Source organism: Periophthalmus magnuspinnatus, chromosome 8 (assembly GCF_009829125.3).
Source record: "Periophthalmus magnuspinnatus isolate fPerMag1 chromosome 8, fPerMag1.2.pri, whole genome shotgun sequence".
NCBI lineage: Eukaryota > Metazoa > Chordata > Actinopteri > Gobiiformes > Gobiidae > Periophthalmus > Periophthalmus magnuspinnatus.
The window spans coordinates 14,518,812-14,535,433 of record NC_047133.1 but is presented as its reverse complement, the minus strand read 5'-3'; positions in this window follow the sequence as shown (position 1 = coordinate 14,535,433).

The window sequence follows — 16,622 nt, the reverse complement described above, 5'->3', positions numbered from 1 at the left end:
AGAAAATTTTGGGCATAAGTGAGCAAAGATGAAGATGAGACTACACCAGACCCATGTCATGTACCTCCCCAAGGGTTTCACAGGTTTAAACAGTCCCCGACAATTTACGCACTTTTTACGTACTGCAGCAACAATGCAAATTCATGTAATTTCGCTATAACATATGAAGCTTCATTATTATTATTATTATTATTATTATTATTATTATTATTATTATTATTATTATTATTATTATTATTATTATTATTATTATTATTATTATTATTATAATACGTTGTATCTGGTCTTAATTGGCTCCCAAACAGAGGTGGGTAGTACTCACATTTTCCCCGTATTTTTTAAAATAAGTTGTACTTTTCAGAGCATTTTTCATGTTGCGTACTTTTTCTCCTGCTTGAGGAATATTTGTTTGTGAAGTAACAGTACCTGAGTAAAAGTTTTGGTTCCTCTTCCCACTGTGAGTAAGTCTACAAGTGACACAAATGTTACGTTGACAATATGAAATAATTTGAACATTTGTGCTTCTTGCACCGCTGAGACGTGGTTTAGTCCCTGCCCTTTGAAAATACCAGATTTTGTGCATTATTTCATGTTTTGTCCTTCACAATGCATTAACCTGAAATTGTTACTCTTACTTGAATAGTTTTCCCAAATACGTTTAAACATTTTGGCTATTCTACCGGTTTAATTATTTGTTTCATTATAAACTAGACAATTTCTAATTGTCTTAATGTTTTCCCTAATCCGGACACTTCCATACTTACGGTGTTTAAACCACTGGCACCACTCGCACGTAAAAATACCGCAGTGCTTGCTAACGCCATTTAGAATATTTTCTGAGCCAAACCCGAACCCACAGGACCGACATGGGCACAACACAACGGCAGTGACTGTGGCGCGCGTGGACACACTACACACAGCGCTTTATTACAGCTGGTTAGTGGACATTAGAACATGATTTACACAGGGAGTGCATTTTTTATTTTGTTCCGGATTTATAATTATGCAAAACGCAGTGATGTAAGGTGTTTGGACCTAAAATGAATAGCCCCAATAAAAAAAAAAAAAATAAATAAAAAACAAAACAGTTTAAATGAGGCTGTAACATTATCTGTGGGCGACATGCGCACTGTGAGCTCCAAACTGAACAGACGAATCCTGCATATTTAGGCTGAGTTCTTCGGAAAACACCTTGTGATGCCATGTTCTAATACAAAAGTGCTCCACTGTCTTTTGAAGCTCCATTCACCTTCACTAGAATCATTTGGATGATTTCAGCTTTGGAATTGTCCATCTCTACTGAACAAAAGGTAAAAGGAGCTGATAACATGAAAGCTACCACTGCATGACATCACAAGGTGGAACAGAGCATTTTGAGCTTTGGGCATGTAGACAGACTAATAATAAAGGGAATAATAAAGAGTTACTCAAACATGACACAAGAGTCAATTTTGTGTAAAATGACCTTTAAAAACACAGAGGAGCAGACTCAGGATTATCAGTGATGTCTGCAGAAGGATCCAGGCATTTTGAGCAGTGGAGAGAGAAAACATGAATACAAAAAGACAACGTCTATAATTTGATGTAAAGCTCAAAAAGTCTATATAGACAAATATGTAAGAATTTAAAGTTGCACTGTGTAACTTTCTGGTGAAATGTATTACGTTAGCTGCCTGCTTGTCTAAATTGAGATGTTAAAGCATTAAACATGTTTATATCCATGGAGACAAACCCCCAGGTCTGTCCACCCCACTCAAAGTAACAATGCATGTTTTTCACCAAAGATACTTTAATACTTTCATATTGTGGAACATTCTAGAAACCACGTTACCAGTCAGATCGGTGGACGGGCGACTCTCTCTAAGTCAAATGTCTTAAATAAAAACACTCTAAGATACCACACTTAAATGTCATACTGTAGAACATTCCAAGCATAGTAATAACATCTCCATGGGGACAAGGAGAAGTTACATATTGCAACTTTAAACGCACCGCTCCATACAGGTGTTTGATATTTGTGCGTGTTGCGTGTCTTTTCAGCAACAGAAACGCGTTGAATTGAAAAGGAAACTCTAATGCCATACTGTGGAACATTCCAGGAAAAGTAGAAAGAAGAAGTTACACATCGCAGCTGTAAATAACCCGCTCTCAGGTTCATTAGGACCTGTTTGATATTTGTGCGTAATTGGAGAGAGCGCGCACCATCTCCAATGCACCAATGAGTGACGGACCAGCCTTGTCGAACATGTCCCGATCAAAGAGCGCTGTTTACCCCGGCCACACACACCCTCATCGGGCGTGGAGTGGCCCTTGACCTCCGGCATTTACTACCGCGCGCACGGACAAGCACACACAACACACGCGCGTTCACGGTCACGTACACGGGACGGAGGGAGGGGGAGAGGTGCACCAGCTAGCGTGTAGTGTAGCGTCTGCAGGACTCGTTTACGAGGCTCAGCGGCGGACTCGGTCGTCAATCACGTCCGCATGCTCGGTATACACACCACACGGCATGTCAATACTACCCCGTGCGTAAAGACGGCGCGGTGGATTTTAATTATTTAAGCAGGATTGAGTCGGATTAAATAGAGATGGCGTAATGAAAAATGTCTGATGTGTAGTCCCTGTTTGAGAAAATGTCTACCTGGCTAATTATTTATGCTTTTATATTTAAATAATTTGACTTCCTTTTGGACATTTTTTCAATTATTTGTATTTTTTGTATTATTTTCCAGCAACTACACGAAGCAGGAACTCTAAAAATGCTCAAAATTCAACGAAAAATTCTAATTATTGTTCCGTATTTAAATGTTTTCAACTTATATTGATGTATTTAGCTTATTCGTGTTGCAGTGCTGGTCTTACTTTAAACAGACTGGTGGCGAAAGCTGGACTGTCTGGACACGTGTCGATCAATACTGTCCCCGCGCGCTCATAAAACTCTCTTATCCAATTCTGGTAAACGCGCACCGACAAGACTAACCGGGTTGCATTTGGCACAAAGCGCACCGTTCGTATGAGATTAGGTGAAATAACTTGAATTCAAAGTGTTAATTCTGAATAAGGTTTTGGTTTATTATTTACATTTTATTGTAAGATACTGTGATTATGTTTTGGTATATATTTTTTGTTAATTTAAAGTGATATCAGCCATTAATTTTCTTGATGATGCTTTAATTCACGCACTGATTCTGAATACTGTACAGTTATAATAAAAAAAAAACCATTCAAATGAAAATTATGCATTCAAGTCATAAAAAATGTTAAAGTTTAACAGTACAATTATGATTTGACAGTTGCATTGTGCTCACTGGACGACCATAGCGCGTGGTTTTCTTTCCACGTGTCTAAACTGAAGTGAATCTACAGCGGCGCTTCTGTGCGTAATGTGCGTAATGTGCGTAAAACCACCTGCCTGTGAGAAAGGGCAAAGTAAAACACCTACGCTGTACATTCTGACCGTGAGAGCCATTTGAAAACATTTAGAGTGGCCTAAATATGTTAATGATTTAGCCAGAGATTCTTTCAACTCCAGGAGAATATTTTGACTTGCAGTTCCTTACAAGAGCTAAAATAGCCCACTCCACTCTTACACACACAACCCCATTTATTCATTTTTAAAAAATCAAATATGTAAACCTGTGGGAGATACAGATTCAATGTTTTTTGCGTTTTCAAATAGATCAGTTGAACACGTATGCACTTAAATTAAACTCTTATTCTGAGTGTTATTTCTTTTGAAAGAGGTCTCCCCTTAAAGCACCACCTTTTTCAGTCAAACCTGCAATTTTAAGAGGGAAAATTATGTGAAATGTTTTTGTTTTTCAGTGTTCCACCATGTTATAATGTCATTCCCTCATCAAAAACATGCCTGAAGATCTTTCAGATGTCATCCATGCATGTTTGAGTATTTTAGCTGCAAGGCTCCGCCCACAAGCCTACATCACCCACCTCCCACACTCCAGTTCTCCATAAATATACAAAAACATGATACAAAACTTTACGCCACAACTTGACAAACCTGATCCGATGTGTAGTTTCATTAGCGTGATGCAGCTGGTTGTGTTGTTATAGTGCTCTGAAGGGGGAGTGAGTTAACGCAGGGAGCAAAAGGACGGGAGACTCAAAACATCAAAAAATGAAAGTGAATCTTATAAATCATGTTAATGTGTTGTTTCCGGCGAATATAGCAATTTCAAAACAATAAAAAAGTAACATGCTGATCTATATATGTTATGTGTTAGCAGTGAATACCTCATAGAAGTAAAATACTCCGTCTTTAAACCCAAATAAGTGAATGGAAACTGTTTTTAGGACTAGTAGTACCTAAGAACAAGAGCAGATAGAGCCAGTTTGAGTCCTTTTGGTTCAAATATGTTTTTTTTTTTAATACAACCAAGGCCATATTATGTGGAAATAAATCTAATTCAAAGCTGGTCTGACTCCTACAGTTAAAAAAATGCTGCGGGTGCCAGATTTTGTCAATGGAAAATACAGAAATGAAACATAATAGAATGTTTAAAGGTCAGAGAATTGTAGTAAAAAATAAAATCAAATAAAGTGAGAAGTTAATTCATATTCTGGTTAAAGAAAGTGAGTCAAACATAGAATAAACTTATATCATAAGGCAAAAGAACAATGAACAAATGTATTAAACTTATTTAACACATTTTTTGTTCTCAGTATATTTAAATGGTGTTTTCCAGCACTTTGTGTCCTGCCTCTTCTACACACGGACCACTTCAGAGGCTGTTGAGTTCAATCATGAAATCTGATTTGAGACACATTGTATTTGCAGTGTCAACTGTCTCCTCGAAAAAAAATCTGATTAGGGAAAAAAATCTGTATTGTGCATCAAGATGTGCAGTGTGGACGAAGTGTTAGATTCCTCATTGGCATATCTGTTACATCTGTCTTCTGGGCGGGGCTAGCACACACTGAGGAGGTCTGCAAAGCAATGGACATGTCCTCAGCAAAGTGACAGGGCTGAAGTAGGTCTGTGTCTCACTTAAAGATGTACTGTGTAACTTTTCTAGTATGGGTTTGGTCAAATGCCTTTCTCAATAGAGATGCTATTGCTACACTAAAGAAAACAAGGCACTGGATTAGTGTAAAAATAATGTGGAAGTGGTTACATCTAATAAAATGATGTTTAGGCTTTGAAATGCACAGATTTTTTCATGACACAAACACCTTTGTCATGTTGATGTAATGTGATCAAATCATGTGCATATTTATGTTACTTAAGCATGAAAATTAACATTTTTATGGTGTTTTTAAAATTATTTAATTTAGTCTACACAATTATATCAAGAGATACACACAACATCAAAGGTACTTCAAATATTTTAAAGTAAAAGAAGCACAAAAAAACAGTGTTTAGCTTTACACATTTCTATATTATCTTAAATGAATCAAACACAGAGAGAACACGGAGTGCACAAGGACAAACAGCCTGTCTGGAGCTGGACAGTGTGAGGATTTAGTCCAGTGAAGACGGTCTGGTCTCTGCTGTGGACACAGGAATAAGACACAAAACATCTTGTGTTTGTGTGTAAATATACTGACAGGACTTATTACTCTCTAATAAAATAATGGACTAGGACAGAATCACAATGAACAACACAGAACATGCACAAAGAATAAACTATATGATTGTGTTCAACTTTCTCAATAGACATTCATTTAAAGGTAGGGCATCAGGTACAAAGTCCTCCTACTCTCACACCACCCTGTCGATACAAGTGACGATACAAGTACATGTTGTAAAAATAGACCTGTTAAAATAGTTTGAGTTGGTTCACTTAGGTTCATCTGGAGCCTGTGTTTTGGTGGCTCATTGAAGTCCTGCCTTTTTCTGAAAGAGATAAGGGATTTTATTGGCTCACACTTTTTATTTTATCTGATACTGTTAGCAGAATGGTGACTGTAATATTGGTTATCTTACCAGCTATTGAAAAGGGCTCTGGATCTCACTCTTTCATGTTTGCAGACTCTGTGGAGGCAACATGTTCAAATCCTAGTACAAGTTTCACACTCATGTAGATGAACACTGATGTTAACAATTTATTTAATGGAAACAAGGCTTACATTAACCCCAATTTCAATAAAGCAAACACAAGCATGTGTTTACTATTACTACATTTGAAGCCAGAAAGGGTGTAAAATCTTTTAAAAGTCTTACCTCCAAAGCAGCTCTCATAATCAACCTGCATCCACAGAGCAGAGGCTCTACAACTGTCCTGTGTACATTTGGCTTTTGGGAGAGGAATTTCTGAGGGAAACCAGAAAAGTCATGTTTTCTCAGTGTGATTAAAAGATGCAGGTCTAACATCAGCCACATTCAGACTTACTTTGTGACACTTAAACATGCTGGATAGAGAATCGTTAATAATACAATTTGTCTTTGCAGTTTGACCAACCAATTATTTCAGCATTGAACGTAAATATTTTGAATTTAATCATTTTCAGATTAAATGTAGAAAAAAAACCCAAACAAACTGAAAAACATCTTTGCATCTCCACAGATCTGACCCGTGACTCGGCCTAGTGGCATCATCCGCTTGTCTCCATATGTACAAGCTTATTGCCAACTGCAGAATATTCCAGAATAATAAAAAACAATGTGGTCTCCATGGAGGCAGAGTTAGGGGAAGTCTGTCCGATCATTTCAAACAGAATCTAAAGAAAAAGTGACTCAGCCGCGGTGCCATTTTGATTGTTGGATTTGGCTTCACTGTAGAGCTCTGCACAAAAGAGCTGCAGATGCACAGACCTGAGAGCAGGACTTTAGCGTGACGGAGAGGATAAAGCACAGAATATACAGACAACTACAGTCAAATTAGGCTAAAAACAGTCGCTGCTACCTTAAATGTTGAGATGTAATGCGAAGTGGATATGAGCGATTGCTGTTGTAATTCTCTTCCAACATTTCTGACATGACTGGTACGCAAAAAAACGAGGCGTGGGAGCAGGGCGGTCTGTTTTAAACATTTGCATTTTATGATGAACAGTACTGCACGTTTTATTTGGTAATTTGGTTTATTATCTACACACACATGATATAAGGAACTGTGTCTCCCGAAAAATCCTATTCTCCATGTACTTAAACTGTTGTTCTCTGTAACAAAGTACTATAATTAAGTACAAATTTTAGGTATCTGTACTTTACTTTTTACTTTTACTTTGCTAAGTTTGAGAGAGGGTGTCTATACTTTTTACTCCACTACATTTTCTAACTGGACTGAAACATACAAACATTTTTTTATGATTGTTTGAGAGCTGCTGAAAAGTCTTAGGGGTTTATTTTTGACATAGTTTGAGGGAAAAAAGCACAAATAAAAACAGACACAAAAAAACAAAACAAAAAAAAACAACAACAATCTATTCTGTTGTTTCTGTTAGACAAAATTCAGCACAAATCTTTATCAAAATCACTACATTTGAAGCTTTATTACACCTCAATATCTGTGCAAAATGCTTATACTTTTCACTCTTTAAGTACATTTTTAAACAAGTACTTTAATACCTTTACTTAAGCAGGTATTTGTGACTCTTTTACCCCATGGTGCGGTCCAGCGTGCCGTGCTTTAAACTGCTCTAAACATACAAACATTCAAAACACGCACAGAGCCGAGTCAATGCCGCCTTTATTTGCTTTTTCAGAAACACTTGCTTCCTCAGGTTTTGTATAAAAAAAACTTGTTTTCAGTTGTATCTTGCATAAGTTTAGTACATGACATTTGACTCTTCCAGCTTCTTACACAACACCTGGACAAAAAACTGTTCTGTTGAGAGGGATGAAGGTCTGGAACTGCCTCAAAACTAACTCCACAAACACTGAAAGTATTGTATTTAAACAAGAAAAAAAAAGAAACACTGCTATGAAAATGTATGATGCATTTGTTTAAACTGTGAATTGTCATATTGGGGATGTAATGTAATTAGTTTTTAAGCTGTGGACCCCAGGACGTATAGCTATTGTCAAGGCGGTCGCTAATGGTGATCCAAACAAACAAACAAACAAACAAACTCTGGCCAGATAAACAGGAATATGACTCCAGTGTTATATCTGTGTGTAGTGTAGCTATTAGCAAGTCCATTACATTGGCCTAAGCTTAAAGTAAACATGCAAAAACGACAAAAACAGAAAGTTAAAAAATGTTTATTAATGAAGTAAATGTCTGCTGTTGCAGTTAAGAAGTGACCTGTAAATGAAAAGTATGAGCCAGTGCAGTGAGGAAAACAAATTTAGGCTTTTTGAATCAAGTCTGTTTTCACTGCTAAATGAATAAAGAGCTTGATTTTGTAACTGCATGTGATAGAATAAACGTTATCACTGTTTTTCCTTAGGTTAACTTTTAAAATACTGTTAAACTTACCTGTACTTACCTGTGCTGCAGTGTGGAAGGAGCCGCTTAAGGGAGGCGCTCTATAAAAGGAGCCAACCTCAGTGTGCTCAAATGTGGAGTTGCTGTGTGTTACAAGCTGCTGCTAACCACGCTGGTTTTAAACATTCGCCCATGTTTTTCTGGTAAATATGACTCTTTTTTTGTACTTGGGTCTGCACTGTGTTCCTCGTTAAAATCACTAAGGTTGAGATTCTTGAGACAACACAACACAGTCTTTCTATTATAACTGGCTTACTCTAAAGTCTAAGCTAATGGAACACCCCAAACTAGAGCTATTTATTAGAAAATATTATTTACAAGTGGCTAAAATAACCGTTTCTTAACTACAGCATGAAGTTAAATGTGTGACAGAGTTGACATTTTAGGCGGAGTTGACAAACCCACCATCTTAGCAAACGATCAAATGTTTTATCTCCTGAATCTTACAAATGTGTTACGCAATAAATGACTTTTAGAGTTTTAACATAACCTTCACAGTGTCAGTAGAGTGTCCAGTAGAATATTATGAATTTTACGTTGAAAATTTCTTGAAATTGTTAAAAACTTTTCATCAAACTCCAATTGCGTTTGGCCCATAGACTATATATAAATAAATGTACATAGCTAACTTGCTATCCGCTGTGCTCCAAATTCGATGTGAGCCTGGATGTGCTTCCGGCTGCATTGACTCTGGCTCCGATTCACTTTACATTGAAAAACTGTGGGTCCTCTTTGTGTCAGGCTCATCATTTTGATCTTAAAATGTTCATATTAACCCTCTCTATATGATCCTGGTGTTTTTATTTAGCTATTTTATCTGTAAATCAAGACATGAACATTAATAACAGACAAGACTAAACCAGCGGTGTGGGCGAGAAGAGGCGTTACCTTCAACAGTCTGGCTCTGGATTGGCTCTTCGGCAGCTATGATACTACTAAAAACTACTAAATTCGCTCTTGTAACTGCTCTAGCCTCGTTGAGCTTCATTTGACTGGAGCTGAACGCTATAGATGATGTCTCACTTAGCCCACTTCTTTATAGAGTTTATGGTTTGGCCTCACCACAGTCCAGAGAATATTTGCTAGCGACCTGCTCATAGGTTGATATAGCTCACTGTTTCTTTCTCCCCTCGAGGCTGTAACCGGACGTGACATCATCGTAATCGCTCAGTGGCTCCGTCCTCCATGCCCCATTAGGTCACTGACAGTACTCGTGTCCTACTCCACAAACAATCGGTCCCTAAGTGTTTTTTTTTAAACTAAAATAAATACATATATAATGCATCACGCAGTCGATAGTGAGTTCTGGATGACGAATGGACTGATAACATGTTTACAGCTTTACTGAAGAGGTAAATGCACTACAAGGACAGCACGGTGTAAAAGGTAGGTCGTTTTGTCTCAGCGCTAATGCTAACTTTTATTAAAACGTAAAATATTAACAGTAAAAACAAAAACACCATGAACATATTACAGGAAAAGTGTGCACAATTTTGATTTTAAATTCCATAAACATGATCTAACTGTGTCCGAGATACGAGGTAAACACGTTCAAATACTTTAAACCAGGGGTGTCCAAACTTTTCTCATTGAGGGCCACATATAAAAACACAGACAAAGCTGAGGGCCGGTTGAGGGCCATAGACTGGTCGCCAACACAGTGAATACTTCAAATCTGTGTTATTATTACAAGTTAGACTGAAGCACTAGACTTTTATTCATGCTTAAATCTTTAGCAGGACACGTTAAATATTTGATATGGGCTTGTTAAAGTAAATTTTCAGAAATATACTGTAAAAAGTACTGTTTAAGGTAATATGGGCCAATTCACCTGGAAGCTTGAGGGCCAAAAAAAATTGGTCTGAGGGCCGCATTTGGTCCCCGGGCCACAGTTTGGGCATGACTGCTGCGTAGCATTTTGGTAAATTGTCATGGTAAACGGTCATATTTTTAGCACTTTTCCACCTTCAGGGCTCAAAGCGCTTTACATCAAGGAACCACTCACCCATTCGCTCACACAGACAATGTGGATAAGGTGGGTTGAGTGTCTTGCCCAAGGACACAACGTCAGCATTCAATGTGTGGGAGCTGGAATCTCACCACCAACCTGTAGTTCAAGCCTGAGATTTAAACTGTTGACCTTCAGATCAGTGGACACTCTACCAACTGAGTACTGTCGCTTTACTGATAACAATTGTAACGCTGATTTATTCTGAATTACCAAAAACACTGGACATGGTGGACAAGTTATCTGTCTGTCTAACCCTGACCTAAAAGGACTCTCTCTGATCTGAACGGTCACTACCTAAATCCAATTCTGCGCTTTCACATGAGTCTTGTCCAACTGAGAATGAGAAAAACTTGTATGTGTCCTCAATCTGCCGGTTAAAGCCCTTTTTAAAAACTGTAATATCTCACGGTACATACAGCTCCTTTCATGCTTGTATTTCCCCCCCACAGATGATACTATAAACTTCACGGGCCATGTACAGCACTTTGGCATGATCAAGTATTATATTTTTTATGAAAATTGTCAAAAAGTTCATGAAAAATGGAGTTTTACGGTCACTGGATGCACTGTTCTGTTGTGCACGGAGAAGATGAAATGATCAGAAGGAGACTGATAAAGACTGACAGAGGAGCTCTTTCTGGATCACCCCCTGACGTCGTACCTGTCAGACGCCCTGGCAGAACATTAATACTGACCACCAGCTCGCCCCCCCCCCCCAACTCCTCCCTCCTCCTCCTCGCCCTCCCCCCCTGGGTTGGGACAGCCTGGTATGTGGAGCAAAGGGGAGCGGCTTTACGGGCTCCCGGGCTTCCGTCCGTATTGTTGTTTTACGGGAGGACAGAGACGGGCCCGTAAAAAGAGTCAACAGCAGCAGCCAGCCGTTTGTCAAGTTCAATGCTAATCTTTAACCCTTTCTCTCCCTCTGTCTGTCTCTCTCTCTCTTTCCCCTGTCTGTCTGTCTCTTTGACTCTCTTACTCTCTCGCTCCTTTCTCTCTTTATCCCAGGAGAGAGACCCCCCTGTCCCTCCCCACCTTCCTCTTTCTCTCTCATTTCTCCCCTTTGTCTTTCTCAGGCACACACACCTCACTCAATCTTTTTTTTTTTTTTTTGGACTTACAGATAAAATATACAAACTGCCGAGGATGAACTTGTCCGAAGCACCAGCCCTGCCATTTCATTCTGATATTGATTCTTTGGTGTTTTTAAGCGTTTGCCAATACACTGACCCAATGTCAATCAATACCAAAGCAGAGACAAACATTTGACCTACGGATCATTTGTTAAATGGAGTGAAATTTGAATTTTTAGTAAAATCTAATTTATACAAATGCTAAAAAAGATATATCCAAAATCCTCTCTGTAATCTTTTTTTGTATCCAATATGTTAAGAAAAATGAAGCAATCCAGTGAAACCTGACTCTGTCCATGTTTCAGATGTCCCATGTCTGCTGTGGTAAATACAGAACACATTATACGATGAAAGACTCTTACACATTTCTCTCTTATATTTAAGTAAAGAATCTGAAATTGATCGTTCTAAATGTAGTATTTTTCTTTTTGTCTTCAGAAACATAAATGACATATGACAAAACTGATCAAAATGTTTTATGTAACAGTTGATTAGGTGACAAAATAATGAATAAGACCAGAACATAATCAGATACTCCAATATATTTACTGTAATAGTGATAATACTAGCAATAATAGTAATAGTAATAGTAATTGTTTTATTTTATTTATTTTTATTTATTTATAGCGGACAGTGCATGTTGACCAATAGATTGTAATAGTATTTGTAATAGTAAATAGTAATAGTGACAGTTAAAGTAATTGTAATAGTAATAGTAATAGTAATAGTAATGTGCACAATCATCAGTATATTTGTATCCTAGAAACTGAAACTAAATATTTGTGGATGGAAGCCAACACCCCATAGCCCTGTCTTCAGTTCAACTCGACTTTGAGCCTTTGAAGCAAAAAAAGTTGAATTACCCTGATTTTGACAATACTATTTCCTCAGTCGTCTCAGTAGATCACTGTGCGTTATGAGAAAGCACATCTGGACTCACACATCCAATCACTTTGGTCCAGTCACATCTCCCTGCAGCCCAGAGGGTTGAATACTTAAACCACATCTGAATTCTCCTCCTAATCTCCTCGATTCTTCAATTCCTCCGCTGTAAGCCCCGCCTACTGATGAGAGATAGCCAATAGAAAGACAAAGATGTGATTGACTTATTAAACATAAAATGAAAAAAATTTAATAAATAAATAAATATTCTCCATCAAGAAATTTTTAGGTACTATAATTCAAGAGACGGCTTTACAGTTATTCTTAAGAGACACTGCAGGAAAAAAAACAACAACAAAAAAACCAAACAAAAAAAAAACATTTAGAGATATCAATTTGAAAGTTCTTCAGATCCATCTCAAAAATAAGACAGAGCCAGCTTTAAATATATATAAAAATATACAGAGGGGATTCTGGATATATAATTTAGTGTTTGAATAACAAAATCTCACAGAAAATTTCTGCAAAAATTATAATTTCACCTTATTATTTTGGAGGTAAAACTTTAATAAACTGGACTTCAAAAAATCCTTCTGTACATTTCATCAAAATCTAGATAAGTACCAGTTGTAAAGTTTGGTGTGTGTAGGTGCGACTTTAAAAGATCCTTAATGTCCCATATAACAAAGGTTGATCAAATGTAATATTAAAACATATTTCAGTACAGAGTGGATAATGCTGTTGTCTGTAAACCAAACTGACCAAAAAACAAACAAAAAAAATAGACACAATTATAAAATCTTTACTGAGTCTGCAGTTATGTAGGCAACAGACTCACAACATCGTTTCAACCCGTAGTTAAGATCTCAAACATGTTCTGAAATTCATTGGATTCTTGGATTAGTTTGTCAGCTCAGATTTCAGTCTCTCAGATGGTAATGCTGCTGGACTTGGTTTAAAATGTGCCCTGTGAACTATAAATCCTCATTTGACATCATAAAATCCAAAATGGTTAATGCTTTAATGTCGGGTCTGCTGTGTTTGCTCAAAGAGATGAAGGTTGGGAATGGAGTTATTTTTTAAAAGAAGACATATTGTGTTTGAGTCTGCTATATACTTATAATCTGTGGCACCCGTGGATCTTTATGTTATCATTTGGAGCTTTTAAATTGCAATACTCATCAAAATCAACTCAAAGAAAGAAGCACGTTCCCTGACTTCTGCATTAGAAAACTGTGGTGCGCCGCTGAATCCAACGTGTATCACTGATTAAGAAACTCAAATTGCAGAACAAAGTAAGTACAGAGCAGAGCAGTGGGTGTGTGCCAGCGCTAGTTGTAGATCGGAGCAATTATGTCTTGATTACAGTAATAAAAACTACTCAAACATGCAAGAATGACTCTAAATACAACTTGGAGAGGGTGAATTAAAAAGAAACAGCTGTAATATGGTGAAGATTAGGGTTTGGTTCAGTTAAGAAAGAGGATTATGTTAAGGTTAGGTCATTGTTTTGGGGGTAATTAATATGTTTTAGCAGAAGTAACTTTAACAAAACGTCTACTAGCTTTATCTCAATTCACACATTATAATAAAAAAAATAATAAAACAGCCAAAAATATAACGTTGAACATCATAGTTTCAGACGCCTTTCAAAAATATATTATAACTACAATACTGTTAAAGGTTTCGTTGTGTTGGTGTAAAAATAAACATGTAGAGGTTTTAATAGAATTTTCCAAAAAAAAAACAACCAAAAAAAAAAAAAAAAACCCAACAAATTGAACTTTTCGCTTTACATTTTACAGTTGTGGGTGAGAATCCCATGTGTATGTCTCACATCCTAAACCTAAAATATCCTTAAACACTTTTATTTTCTGTTTGGCTAAATAGTTGTACCTAATAAAGAGGCCTATTAAATCTATTATATACTAAATAAAATGTGCAGTTACACTAATATAAAATTTTGGGTCAGAAATATTTGCATTTTTTCCTTTTTTTTACCAAAGTTGCACAGCGATTTTTGGACTGTGTCTCCCTGGAGGACCTTCTTTCTCCTGGAATGTTGGTCCTGTCTCAAGTTCATGTCCAAAGTCCCACCCCCCTCCCCTAAATCCTCACACCACTTTTTTACAATGAACCACCACACACACGCACACACACACACACAGACGCACACACACATTTACAAAGCGCCGTCCGCCCTCCCTCCCCTCGCTCTGCTGCTGTCCGGTGGCTCCCATGCAGCTTCAGGTTTTGGAGGGTCTTTGCAGTTGAACTTGAGACAGACAGACAGCTCGTAAAGACTTATACAGGTCTGGCCCCTGTCTGGACCGGACTGGACAGAGGGGAGGGGGGCGAGGGGCCAAGATGTCCAGAGGCATGGGCGCACAAATACAGCAAAAAAGTAGTCACCCACACATTCTTATTTTTAGTAGTTGACAAATGTGCACTGAAGTCAAGAGCTAAACTGTAATATTTATCCCCAAACTGTGAAATATAAATCTATTTGAATGAGCTCTCGTAACCAATAAACCAGTGTGTCTATAAGTAATATTTACATTTTGTTAGTGTAATAATAAAAATGTAAAGGTAAGTATACGAGTTTTTACAAAAATACACACACACTCTCACACACATATACACACAACATGATCTTACAAAAAAGCTTTATTTTTATATTGTACAAATCTTCCATCATTAGGTCCATGCTCTAAATTTGGCAGATGGTTGAAGGTTGTGGGTGAGATTCCCCCTCAGACCCACAGTCTCTGAGCCTAAAATGACCTTAAACACTTTTATTTTCTGTTTGGTTGAATAGTTGTACCTAATAAAGTGGCCTATTAAATATATCATATGTTAAATAAAATGCACAGTTAGACTAATATAAATATCATGTTCAAAGGGCCAGATTCAAAATTCTTTTAATAATGAGATACAAATGTAATTATAATTCAATACAATTTCAATATAAGCTAAACATATATTTGATTAGAAAATGTACTGACAATTTTGCTGTAAATTTTCATTGTTTCATTATTTTAGTAACACAGATTATTAATGACATTATATTAGATTCCATATGGATACTCAGCAACTTGTATCACAGGCAGCATTATTCTATGGATATTCTATTGATAAGAAAACTCATTCATCTAGAATATTTTCTGACTGGTATTCACTTACACACTGTGACTGTTACACACTGTGTAAAGTTATGTAAAGCCAACCAACTGCACAAATATTTGGCACCCGAAGGACACACACCTAAACACACGGAAAACAAGGTCCAGGAATCAAACCAGCAAACTCTTCAAAAAATGCTCATACACATATTTTCATTATTATAAACAATATCTGAAAATTCGAATTACACACATTTATATTTTCATTTCAAAACAATTAAAGTATAGAAAAAAAAAAATAATAATAATCATAATATTAAGTGATGAAGCAGTCCCTCAGGGGTGTGTCTTATCACCATAGTTATTCATAAATGATTTGTGATTAGCTTTAGACACACTGTGTGTGCATTTACAGATGTGGTACAACCTGTGGTCCTGCGGCGGGACAGAGGAAGTCCAACAACTAGAGCTAAACAAGTGAACAAGCAGAATTATAGCTCAGTGTAAAACTGTGGAGAAGCTGTTCAAATGTCCACTGTCAACAATAACAGTAACTTCATCAAATAAGCAACTATTTTAAATAATACTATTGTATTTGAGCAAAAGCTGTGGCTCATCGTCCCACTGGGAGTCAGTCGACAAGTGACAAAAGCTTTATGTCAACAATATGAAATTGGGTTTCTTGCAATGGCCCTTCAGATATTACATTTTTCTCACTTTTATAATCTTTGAAAATACCAGATTCTAGACATCGCCTGTTGTGTAGTAAACAACATTTTGTCAGATTACACTTCACTAATATCACATTTATCATCCAGTCAGTTACTCTGACATTTACTCTGAGCAGCAGTTTCCCCAAATACTTACTACTAATACTTTACTCTTACAAGTACAGTTTTTTTTAGTATTCTATACACTTCTCCTGAGGAGCTGTTTTTACCAACATGTATAATGTCTCAACAGAGTAAAAAACACAATCTGAACAGCCAAGAAATCCAAAATATCACTGTCAGAAATAAAAAAAGACCAGATGTTTAGTCACATGGCTCTGAAGTCTCTGAATGCTCATTTGTGCTCATTTCATGCT